This window comes from Narcine bancroftii, chromosome 5, assembly GCF_036971445.1.
Source record: "Narcine bancroftii isolate sNarBan1 chromosome 5, sNarBan1.hap1, whole genome shotgun sequence".
Taxonomy (NCBI): Eukaryota; Metazoa; Chordata; class Chondrichthyes; order Torpediniformes; family Narcinidae; genus Narcine; species Narcine bancroftii.
Genome location: NC_091473.1, coordinates 212,024,548 through 212,038,299, shown reverse-complemented (window position 1 = coordinate 212,038,299; position 13,752 = coordinate 212,024,548).

Below are 13,752 nucleotides of genomic sequence, written 5' to 3'. Positions count from 1 at the left end.
TTTGACTTCCTTTGGGTCATGTCCATATATTTCCATCAAATGTAACATTTTAAATATGCCACTAGTGTGGCACCTTGTCACTTCTCCTCCCCTCTGTTGTTTGAGGGGCTTCTCTTCAGTCTCCGCCCTCACTACCTGATAATGGGAAGGCTCCAGAGCACACATGTCAAACTCAGGCCCACGGGCCAAATTTGGCCCGTGATATAATTATATTTGGCCCGCAAGATCGTATCAAATGTGTATTAGAGCTGGCCTGCTGGCCACCGCGCCAGTATAGCGCATGCACAGCTAATACTACAAATCCCAGAATGCTTTGCAAATGCGTTGGCACCAGCCCGTCAGCCCGCTAATCGCCCCCACCTCCTCTCTTTACTTTCATTAGAATCTGCGACCTGTCGCCTAACTCACATGTAATAAACCCCTTTCGAAAAATGGCCAAACGAAAGACAGAAAACAGGACCTTTCAAGACAGGTGGGAGGCAGACTAAATGTTCATCATTTTAAAAGACAAACCTGTTTGCTAATAAAAGCATTTGTTCTCCCTAATGAGCTTTTATGCACACTACAATTTTATTAGCTTATTCCCTAAATGATGGAAGCGCGACTCAAGCCAGGGATGCTGTTGATAGATCCTTTGTCCCCTGACGCGACTGAGGAGTTCATGCACTGGGTAGACTATTTCCAGACCTACCTGAACGTGACCAGAGACTCTTCCACACAGATGAACTCATGAGGTCCACACTTGTTTCGAGGGTAGGATCGAAAGGATATGTAGTCATCAGGGACTGCACTACATATGATGCAGCCATCAAGGCTTTGAAGGCTCGGTACATGAAGTCGCAAAAGGAGGTCTGAGTGAGGCACCGATTCCCTCTATGTTGCCAATGGCCAGGAGCGACCACCGATGACTACCTGCTGGATCTGTGGACTCTTACCAAGAAGTGCAGGCGTGAAGTGGCTACAGGCCACGTTCATGTAGAAGAACAGATCCAGAACACTCTTGTCGCGGGGGTTGACCCGAGGTATATGAGGCAGCGACTGTTCAAGTCGGATAAGAAGGACTTGGCTAGCCACATCAAAGGCATGACATTGGAATATTCTGGTCCCATCCCCCTGATTCAGAACGGAGGGCCCCTAAATCATAACCCATATGCAGCCTCCACACTGAATAGTGACCCCCCCTTCCTGAATCTGTCCTCAGACTGCAAACTCAGTGCTACGAAGAGCAGGAGGTACAGGACAGTAGACCAAGATTTTATAAAGTCTGAGACGACGTATTGTTACAAGATCAAACCAGCAACCACAAAAGAAGGCATATCACACAGGGGTAAAGATGAACAATTACTACCTTCAAACTTTAATTCAAAAATCCCCCCTTTTATAACAATGCCCACTGGTTACTATGCAAATTCCTATAACAGTGTAAAACTAATAAATTCCGCAGCCTAAATATAACATATGTAATTAAAGCCTGTCATATTTCCAACCAGCCCACAGAAAAAAACTTTAGACACAAAACAAATACAAAACACACAACTCACAAAACTTCGATCTCAACTGAAGCAAAGATCATAAACAAAATTCGAAGTGGTATTGTGTTGCTTGCAGATAGAGGAACCACTGGCTTGCACCGGATCCTTCTGGCTGCCATTGGAATGCTAATCCTTTTTGAAATCCCAATATTCTAAACTGTTCTCCAGACTATGACTCATGCTCTTGGCCTCCTTCCACTCCACAGCACCCCCAGTGGTGGTTCATTGTCCAAGTCCAGAAAGTTTTAGATCATTTTCTGCACATGCTCAGTCCATCTCCCACTCTCTCAGCAGTCCACCTTCACCTTGGCTTTCTAAGGCAAATTGTCACCTTTTAACATAAAACCACACAACACATAGGCCAATACACAACACAAAACTCTGTAACACCTGCTCTGCTAAAAAAAATTTGGTCCACAAGAACAAATTTTTAACAATTAATGGAAGTATTATATAAATAAAATAAAATAAACACTCCAGTTTTTTTTACAATAAGTATGTGATTAGATTAATATCTACCCATTCAGAGCCAGCTCTTCAGCGCTTGACGTCCTGCTTTGCGGAAACTGCCAAAATGTTTGGCCTGGAAGTCAGCCTGAAGAAAACTGAGGTCCTCCATCAGCCAGCTCCCCACCATGACTACCAGCCCCCCCACATCTCCATCGGGCACACAAAACTCAAAACGGTCAACCAGTTTACCTATCTCGGCTGCACCATTTCATCAGATGCAAGGATCAACAATGAGATAGACAACAGACTCGCCAAGGCAAATAGCGCCTTTGGAAGACTACACAAAAGAGTCTGGAAAACAACCAACTGAAAAACCTCACAAAGATAAGCATATACAGAGCCGTTGTCATACCCACACTCCTGTTCGGCTCCGAATCATGGGTCCTCTACCGGCACCACCTACGGCTCCTAGAACGCTTCCAGCAGCGTTGTCTCCGCTCCATCCTCAACATCCATTGGAGCGCTTACACCCCTAACGTCGAAGTACTCGAGATGGCAGAGGTCGACAGCATCGAGTCCACGCTGCTGAAGATCCAGCTGCGCTGGATGGGTCACGTCTCCAGAATGGAGGACCATCGCCTTCCCAAGATCGTGTTATATGGCGAGCTCTCCACTGGCCACCGTGACAGAGGTGCACCAAAGAAAAGGTACAAGGACTGCCTAAAGAAATCTCTTGGTGCCTGCCACATTGACCACCGCCAGTGGGCTGATAACGCCTCAAACCGTGCATCTTGGCGCCTCACAGTTTGGCGGGCAGCAACCTCCTTTGAAGAAGACCGCAGAGCCCACCTCACTGACAAAAGGCAAAGGAGGAAAAACCCAACACCCAACCCCAACCAACCAATTTTCCCTTGCAACCGCTGCAATCGTGTCTGCCTGTCCCGCATCGGACTTGTCAGCCACAAACGAGCCTGCAGCTGACGTGGACTTTTTACCCCCTCCATAAATCTTCGTCCGCGAAGCCAAGCCAAAGAAGACCCAGATTAACAATCTGCTATTACATTATCTGTCCCCTTTATGTGTGTAATAATTAAATCATACTCTTGTATGATTTAAGATCCAATTCAATAACCATCAGTTCTTATTTTTCATTTTAGACAGAAAAACGAATGGATTATGATCAGTATATATATTATTAACTGTTTTTGAGCAGTACAAATATACACGTCAAAATGTTGCAACGCTGAAACAAGTGCTAATAACTGCTTCTCAATGGTCAAGTAATTTTGTTGTTGGTCGTTAAACTTTTTCGAGAAGTACAAAATAGGATGTTCTACTCCATCACCATCCTTCTTCTGTAACAGTACAGCACCAACCGCTTCTTCACTGGCATCCACGGCTAAAGAGAATGGCTTTTCAAAGTTAGGAGACACAAGTACAGGCTGATGGCATAAAATGGCCATTAACTTCAGAAACACTTCCTAGCATGCATCTGACCAGCTAATTTTTTCTTTCTTTTCAAGTAGTTTTGTTGATGGGAGTGCAATTTCTGCAAAGTTTTTACAAAATCTACGATAGTAGCCAATTATACCTAAAAGTCTCGGAAGAGCTTTCTTGTTACTGGGTATAGGGAACGCAGTGATAGCCAATACTTGAGCTACAACCGGTGCCACCTGTCCCTGTCCACTGGGCAAAGGACCCTGTGGGCCAAAGTGGGAACAGGGGTCGGGAGCAGTCAATGATCCATGACTTCTCTATAAAAGAGCTGGCTGCCATTGGAGATCGATATAGGCAAAAGGCAGGAGAAACTCTGGCAGCCTGGCTCCTGCGTGTTTGGGAGCAAGGAGGGGGCAATGTATATTTAACCCCTGAGGAATTGTTGGGATTAGGAACATTGACTACTGATATCCGGGTCACTGCTGAGCTGCGGGATAGAGGAAGAGAGGTGGATTACTTACTTGCCAATCTAGGGGATGCCCAGCTACAAGTATACCCATCACCAGTAGATTGGGATTTACATTTACAGAACAATTGGAGCACCCCAGAGGAGGGTATCGCAGTAATTCGTCAACAGGCCCTGGCCTCTGCCTTGTATGCAGGGCATTTGAGGCTGTGGGTACATGGGCGGAGCCCTGATGAAGAGATATTCACAGCCGGAACGCATACCAGATTGGTTCGTTCCGCCCAACCCACTGTACGGGGACTAGTTCTGTCCGTAACGAGTCCGCTAATTGGGCACCCTGTGTCTGAGGCGGAGCACGCCTTATCTGGGCTTAGAGAATTAGAGATGGGAGGTAAAATCCACTCACGTACAACTCAGGTTAAATCAGACAAGCAGGATGAAAAGAGAGGGGCTGCTGGTAATAACGGACCGACAAGAAAGGACCTTTTTCTAACCTTGTTAAAGTTAGGCGTACCTAAACGTGATATTGATGGGAAACCTACTGCGGTCCTTTTTGCCCTTTATAAGAGGAAGGCAGGGGAACATCATCCCCAGCTGTTGAGTCCTCCTGGCCTAGCTATGCCTTCTGCTCCCTCTGCTGCTCCTATCGAGCCAGCTTCTCTTGCTCCAGTTATCCGTGATGAGATACAACAAATGGTTAAAAAGGCTCTTATGGATAATAGTGGCATGTGGGTCTGGAAGCCCCCGAACCCTAATAAAGCAAGAGGGTGTGGGCAGGGCCCCTGTGTCTACTCCATTGAGATACGGCGGATACACTGGGACCCACGGCCCTACTTACCGTTAACAGTCTATTGGGGTGGAGGTAATGACTGCCAATATTTAGCCTTGGTCGACACCGGTGAGGAGCACTTGGTGATTCCTGGTAACCCCGACCTCTGGACTGCACCGACATTTCGAATAGAGGGGATGGGAGGAGCGATCACTGGCAAAGGAAATAAAAGTCCGCGCCACGGTGGTGATGGCCCTTCCCCTATATGGTTACATGCCCTGGTGGCTGCCACTGACGAGTGTATCCTGGGTATTAATATGTTGGGCAGTACAACCCTTCATATAGCCAAGGGGGATTTGCATTTGGAATTCGGACTATTACTAAAAGACTAGTGGTGGGTCGGGCTAAGTGGGATCCTGTGATGATGCCTCCCCACCCCCGAAACCAGTATGCATTCCACAATATCACCTCCCTAGGGGGCAGGAAGAGATTACTGCCACCATGAATGCTTTGCAAGAAGAAGGGGTAGTGAGGCCTGCAACGTCGCCCTTTAATAGTCCTGTTTGGCCAGTCCAGAAGCCGGATGGCTCCTGGAAAATGACAGTTGATTATTGTTTCTTGAACAAACATGCCCCACCACTTGATTTGGCAGTTCCGGATATTGTCACCCTTATTGAAAACATTGCTACTGGGAACTCAGGAACATGGTATGCTGTCATTGATCTTGCTAACGCCTTCTTCAGTATTCTTATAGCTGAGGTCTCACAGGATCAGTTCACCTTTACCTGGAAGGCGTGTCAGTATACCTTCACCTGCCTCCCTCAGGGCTATGTACACTCCCACTATTTGCCACAGCCTAATTGCCCGTGATTTGGAGACGGTGCCAGTATCGCCTTCCCTCTCAATTCATCATTATATTGATGATGTGATGATCCAAGGGGCCATGGAAGAGATGGTACAGAAAGCAGAACAAGAGGACGCCTGGTTTACTGATGGTAGCAGCCAGTGGGTGCAAGGAAAGCAGAAGTGGAAAGTGGTGGCTTACCATCCCAGGTAAGGAACTCACTTATTGGAGGAGGGGGATGGTGGCTCCAGTCAATATGGTGAGTTGAAGGTGGTCACTTTACCACTAGACCCCCATGATCACCCTCTTCGCTTGCTTACTGATTCCTGGGCTGTGGCTAATGGACTAATGGTATGGATGCCTGATTGGCAAAAGAATGACTGGCTGGTACATGACCGCCCAGTATAGGGCAAACAGTTGTGGCAGCTGTTGTGGGATGCTTCCCATCATCGTGAGATAACCGTATATCACATTGACGCCCATACCAATGCGACGAGAAACATGGCACAACATAATGCAGTAGCAGATCAGCTTGCCACTATCAGCTACGCCGATACTGTCCCCCTGGCTCGATGGGCACATGAACAGTGGCCAGTTGGGGGAGAAGGGATCAGCTATGTGGGCCCGTACACATGCCTTACCCATCCATCGGAACAATCTCCGCATGGACGTGCAGACATGCCCAGCATGCCAGCTTGTGAAGTCCCCATCCGTTCCTCCTGGTCCACATGGCTGAATAAGACGGGGTGCTCGCTCAGCTGCGGCCTGGCAAATTGATTACATAGGCCCTATGCCAGACTGTATGGGTAAACGTTAGGTCCTAGTAATGGTTGACACCTTTTCGGGCCTGGTTTTTGCTTTTCCCACCAAGACGGCTGACCAAACTAGCACTATCCAAGGACTAAACCATTTAATATCTCGTTATGATGTGCCAGAGGAAATTCAGTCTGATAATGGCTTGCACTTCTCCGGGAAGGCAATCTGTGATTGGGCAACTGACAACAGTATCTTATGGGTCCACCATATTCCTTATTACCCGCAGGCTGCCGGGTTAGTTGAACGAATGAACGGCTTACTGAAGGAACAAATTCGTTTGTTAACACCACTGGGGTCCCTGAAGGGGTGGGGCCATGTGCTGCAGCAGGCAGTCGACAATTTGAATCATCGCCCTTTAAAGGGAGGTACACCTTTCCACCGACTTCTTCACGCTTCTGAACTACAGCCTATTCCAGAGGAAAAACAGTCATTGCCTCCCATTCCCGAGCCAGAAAATGTGGGACAAAAGGTATGGGTGGCACCATCAGGTAGTGGCCCTCCTGTAAAAGGGGAAATAGTGACACCTGCCCATGGTAACACTCGATGGGTAGCTATTGAGGGACAGGATGATTTAGTTTGTTTAAATACTGAACGCTTACGGCATCGTGAGTGACATATGTCAGGCTTCTCTGTTCTAGGTCCTCTGTCTTTCACTCCTGCTGATCTGGCTTAACCGCTGCTTTGATGCCAGCAATTGGATTTGTAATGTCGAGGACGTTCCGAGGGAGTTGCCCGTGGGGGACATGGCCCGATGTATTCACTAATGTATCTGATATTGTTCAACATGTTTCAAAATCTGTTCGTGAGCTTCAGTGTCTGGGTAGTTTGAACCTTGATTGGAATCCTTTTTCATGGTACATTTGGGGGATTGGGCCACAAGATTCTCCGTTGGTTGCTCGCATTATTGCTTATTTTTGTGCTTATTATAGTTTTAGTTTCTTGTTTTCGCTCCTTCTGTACTCAAATGCTTGTGGGGTCTCGTAAGTGACAGGCTGCGACCAAGGGGTGGAATGTAATGGAAGATTTAAACTGTGTTTTTTACTTTTGCAGCCTTTGCTTATGCAAGGCTGAGAACCTGCTTGTTTTTTTAGAATCAGAAGACATAATCTAATTTATGCTATGGGGCCCAGGGATGCATATGAATCAGTAGACATTATCCAAGTTCCACCATGAGGCCCAGAGTTGCAGTTGTCTTTTGTTGGTCGCAGACTGTCAGGAGACCTTGAAGATAATTAAATAATTTGTTCAAAGAGATAGGATCTGAAGTAAACAACTTTTGGGTAATATAAGCCATGGTCCCACTCCTGAAGTTTGAGACTCTCCAAGAGGTGGCAACATCTCTCAGCAAGAAGAAGAACTTCAAGAGTCCAGCTAATGTCGTGGTCGAGAGAGGTAGAGAAGCTGCTTCTGGCGGCCTGACAACCTACTACAAGTGTGCAGTCGTTGCCTCGCTTCAGCAGTTGGGACCAGTCCAGGCATTGATAAGTATAATTGGGAAGGGCTTGCATATTGTTGTGTGAATTCAGCTTTAGATTTAGTAATAAAGACTTGTATAAACTGAACTGCTCTCGGTGTGTGTGTGTCTATTTTCTTTCGGTAGCTCAAACACTGTGACCAATCTAAAATGAATAAAATGAGAGGTATAAGTTTACCCAAGACATGTGCTTCCACCAGTCTCTGAAATAACTGCTCTAATTCAAGTATGTGTTCTTCCCATGTATCTGTACTAATTACTAAATCATCTATATAGGTTCCTATATGCTCTAAACCCTGAATTATCGCATTAATCATTCTCTGAAATGTGCCAGGTGCATTTTTCATCCCAAAAGGCATAACATTATACTCATACAGTCCCGAAGGTGTAACAAATGCTGAAATCTCCCTGCCTTTCTTTGTCAAAGGATCACACCAGTATCCTCTTAAGAGATCAATCTTTGTAAGAAACTTAGCCTTCCCCACCTTATCTATACAATCACCTATTTAGGGAATAGGGAACGCATCAGTCTTTGTCACCATGTTTACCTTTCGATAATCTGTACAAAACCTAATTGAGCCATCTGGCTTAGGCACCAGAACACAGGGTGAACTCCAATTTGAACTTGAATTTCAGATTAGATCATTTTTGAGCATATAATCCTCCTCTTGATCCAACAATCTGCTCTTTTCCTGATTAACTCGGCAAGGATGCTGCTTAATAGGCTTAGCATCACTGACCTCCACATCATGACAAGCCACAGTAGTTCTTCTTGGAACATCTGGAATATATCCTTCATTTCTTTCCTTTCTGATTTAGTCAAATGCATTAACGGTGTCTAAGTTTTGCAAAACTATAGAATTTTCCAACCTGGGGCTTATCACTTTCTGTGCTCCATGACCTTCCACGAAACTTATCTCCTCCTCACTTTCCTCTATAACTAGCACCTTGGTTGGAATCCTAGTCACCTCCTCAGTCATTTACTCAAAGTAAGGTTTAAGCATGTTCACGTGACAGACCTATGTCTCTCTTCAACGATCAGGTGTCTCAATGACATAAGTGACCTGGTTAATTTTTGATTTCACCTTATATGGTCCTGAAAACGGAGCTCTCAAAGGGTTTGACTACATTGGAAACGAAACCAGTATTTTGTCGCCAGGTTTAATGTCCCTAAGTTTTGCTTTTTGATCATACTGAATTTTCATTTTTCCCTGAACAGTTTTTTAATTTTTCCTTGCCATCTCGCAAGCCTGATATAATCTGTTTTTAGATTTGAAAACAAAATCCAACAGGTTTGATTGTATATCATTATGTATCCACTGTTCCTTCAACAATAGTAATGGACCCCTGACTTCATGACCAAACACACCAACTTCAATGGACTAAAGCCAAGAGAATCTTGAGTTGCCTTTCTAACAGTAAACAATAACAAATGGATTCCTTCATCCCAATTCTTATTATTTTCCATGCAATAAGCCCTCATCATATTTTTCACAGTTAAATGGCACCTTTCCAAGGCCCCTTGACTTTCAGGATGATAGGCAGACAACACAATTTGATGGGCTCCCAATTCATACACCACCTGTTGAAATATTCCAGACATAAAATTATTCCCTTGGTCCAATTGAATTTCCCATGGTAGGCCAAACAGTGTGAAAAATTTTAGCATAGCCTTCACAATCGTCTTTGCTTTAATGTTTCTCAAGGGAATAGCCTCTGGAAACCTTGAAGCTGTGCTCATGAGTGTTAACAAATATTCATTTCCTGCTTTGGTTTTTGGCAATGGGCCAACACAATCCACTATCACTTTTGAGAAGGCCTCCCTGAAAGCAGGGATTGGTTGTAAAGGTGCCACAGGTGGTCCTTGATTAGGCTTGCCCACCAGTTGACAAATGTGACAGGTTCTACAAAAGTTCACAACATCCCTTAATTTTGGCCAATAAAACTGTTTCCTTATCTTTTCTACCATCTTTTTCACTCCAAGATGACCTCCTAAAGGTGTACTATGAGCCAACTTTAATATTTCATTCCTGTAAGTTTTGGGAATTACAACTTGCCTTACTACCGCCCAGTTTTCACTGGCAGGTATCACTTGTGGTCTCCACTTTCTCATCAATATTTCATCTTGAACAAAGTAACCTACTGGCACAGTTTCAATTTCCTGGTTAGACAGAATCTTCTTTCTTATCCCAGCAAGATCAGGATCATGCTTTTGTCTGGCTATTAATTCTTCTCTTGACAACAGCAAAGCTGGATCCTTAGGTTTGTCCTCAATGCTTGCCTCCACTACAGGATCATCACAGACTTTCTCTACCTCTACCTTTTTTCTAGACATGGCTCTAGTAATGGCACACGCAGAATAGATTTTCAAATCCTTTTCAGACTCATAAACCAAGGACTTACTTGTGAGTTTCACCACAGGTATGACTTTACCCTCTGCTAAATAATTTCCTAACAAAAGAGAAACTCCACCCACCGGCAGACTTGATCTTATCCCTATCGTAACCAGGCCATTAACTGTCTGATTTCATCACTATTCTATGCAAAGGTATAGGCTCTGCTTCACCACCAATGCCTTTAATTAAATTCACATCTCCAGTATCGGTCTCCTCACCAAAATTCAAAACGTTGCTTAATACAAGTGATTGGCCTGCTCCAGTATCCCACAGGATTTTAACTGGCACTTGATTGGATCCTTCTTTAACCAAAATGAAACCTTCAGTCATGAATGGTTTAAAAACATCCCTAACTTTCTCACTCTGAACAGAGGCAGTTAGTACCACCCCTTTCTCTTTCTTCCTTTTCAGTACAGGACAGTTTGCTATTATGTGTCCTGGCTTCATTTTCTTTGGCTTGGCTTCGCGGACGAAGATTTATGGAGGGGGTAAAAAGTCCACGTCAGCTGCAGGCTCGTTTGTGGCTGACAAGTCCGATGCGGGACAGGCAGACACGATTGCAGCGGTTGCAAGGGAAAATTGGTTGGTTGGGGTTGGGTTTTTCCTCCTTTGCCTTTTGTCAGTGAGGTGGGCTCATACAATAGTGGCAAATAACACTCGAAAATTTTTCCTTCACTCATTTCTCTTCCTCTCTTCCTTTAACCTCACTTCTAGATTTTCTTTCTACTCTACTTGGATTATCAGCAATATTCCTTTGAAAGGTTTTCCCTAGTGTCCACTTAGTCTTGTGGGTTAAAGCATATTCCTCTGTGAATTTAGCCAATTCTTGCCGTTTTTATATTTTTCTCTGCCAAGTACACTTGAATATCGTCAGGAACACAATTTTTAATCTCCTCTATCAGAATGATTTCCCTCAATAAATCAAAGTTATTTTCTACTTACATTGCGGCACACCACCGATCAAAACACACAACCTTCCTATAAGCAAAATCCAGGTAAGATTGAGTTGCTGCCTTTTTTAAACTCCTGAACTTTTGTCTATAAGCCTCTGGGACTAGTTCATAAGATAAGAGTATAGCCTGCTTTATAAATTCATAATCAGCTGCTTGTTGTACTGTGAGACACGAATACACCTGTTGGGCTTTCCCTTTAAGAACACTTTGTAGCAGGAGTGACCACTGGTCTGGTGGTCATTTTAAATTTAAAGCTACTTTCTCAAAATGCTGAAAATACTGTTCTATTTCAGCTTCCTCAAATGGAGTAACTAACCTCACTTCTCGAATGACCAGAAACCTCTCCTCCTGACCAGCACATGGGTTTTGGGCTTCTCCCTCTCCTTGTGTTAGGGTCTGCCTCAATTTAGCTAGCTCCAGCTCATGGTTCTGTTCTTTCTCTCTCTCCTCTCTTGCAGCTGCTCTCTCCTCCCTTGCAGCTGCTCTCTCCTCCCTTGCAGCTGCCCTTTCCTCCATTTCTGCCTGCCTTACTGCTTTCTTTTCTGCCTCTCTTTTTTCCTCTAACTCTTGTTTTCTCAAAGCCAACTTTACTTCCTCTGAAGTTTTCTCCTTTGGAAAATGTTCTAATGCAGCTTTTTCAAATACCCCCTTTCCTACATAGTGTTTAACAATCTTACAGGCAATTTCCTTTTTTTTCATCCCAGTTCTTACTGTATGAAGTTTTAACTTGCCAACTATAACCATCAGTTCTGACTTTTTAGCCATTTTTAAATTAACCACTGAAGGGTTCGCTATGAACTGGTCAATATTCCTAGTTACTGGTTTTTCTGCTGGTGATTTATACACTCACTGTTTATTTCTAATTTCAAGCTGGAGGTTGAGTCAAACTCAGACGACTGATAACTAAGCAGGACAATTGCCCCTAAAGCTCCCAAATTGATTTGATCCCGGACAATGCCCCTAAATTATGTTGCAAGATCAAACCAGCAACCACAAAGAAGGCATATCACACAGGGGTAAAGATGAACAATTACTTTATTAACAAAAATTCACTTTCAAACTTTAATTCAAAATCCCCCCTTTTATAACAATGCCTACTGGTTACTATTGCTAATCTCTATAACAGTGTAAAACTAATAAATTCCGCAGCCTAAATATAACATGTGTACTTAAAGTCTAAGTCATATTTCCAACCAGCCCACAGAAAAAAACTTTAGACACAAAACAGACAAGACTCACAAAATTTTGATCTCAACCGAAGCATCATAATCAAAATCCAGTATGTTTGGTAAACTGAAGCCAAAAGATCTTTGAGAGAGAGAGAGAGAGAGCACAAAATTCAAAGTGGTCTTGTGTTGCTTGCAGAGAGAGGAACCATTGGCTTGGACCGGATCCTTCTGGCTGCCTTCGGAATGCTCATCCTTTTTGAAATCCCAATATTCTAAACTATCCTCCAGACTATGACTCATGTTCTGGGCCTCCTTCCACGCCACAGCACCCCCCAGTGGTGGATTATCATCCAAGTCTAGAAATTTTTAGATCATTTTCTGCACATGCTCAGTCCATCTACCATGCTCTCATCAGTCCACCTTCACCCTCTAAGGCAAACTGTTACTTTTAAACATAAAACCACACAACACATAGGCCAATAAACAACACAGAACTCTGTAACAGAATGCTCGAAGAAAGTATAATCGAACCTAGCACCAATCCGTGGAGTGTGCAAGTGGTTGAGGAGTCAAGTGATGGAGTAGTGGCCGGTAGTAGAACACCAGCCCTCTCCAGAAAAGAAGGAAAAAAGTAAAGAAAAAGCAAAGCCCCAGACACACAAACCACAACAAATAAAAAATAACGGTGTGGAGGAAATGGCACCAAAGAAAGAAAAGCCAAAAACAACGGGAAGAAAAGAAGAAGGAAAGATGCTGGAAGAGAAAGGTGGAGGCCTTACCTGTACGAAGAAGAAGGGACCCGCCATGGAAAGAGGAGCCCACTGCCTGAGGTCAGTGGAAACCCCACGGGGTCGTGACCCACTGAATGCAGGACTACAAAGATGGCTCACGGAGCCAAACAGAGGTGCGCAACCATGCATGCACGAGGAATCACACATGCGCGATGCGTACGACAAAGACAACACCGATGGGAGGGGGGACCAGCTGAGAAAGACCCAAGAGCAGGGCTCCCAGTGGGAAGATATAGAAAATAACGGGAACGGGAGGGAGGAGAATGGAAAAAGGAAATCAGAGACACAGCAGATGACCAGCCCTGAAGAAGAGGACCAACATCAAGACATCATAAAAAAAATACCCAGCAAACTGAGACAAACAGTCCAACAAGAAAGTCAGAAGAGACACAGATACAAGGAAGAGAGGTAGAGGACACAGGCCCTGGAGCGGACACAGGGGAAGAGGAGGGAGAGCATCAAGCTCTGCACAGAGAAATGGAAGATGAAGGGAATGGACAGTACCTGGATAAAAAAAATTTTCAACAATATATGGAAGCATTAAAAGAATGGCTGACATGAGAATTTAGTGAAATAAAAAGAAGAATAAAAGGTACAGAAGAAAAAGTGAGTAGATTAGCGCTGGTCATGACAGAAATAGGGAAAAGAGTAGACA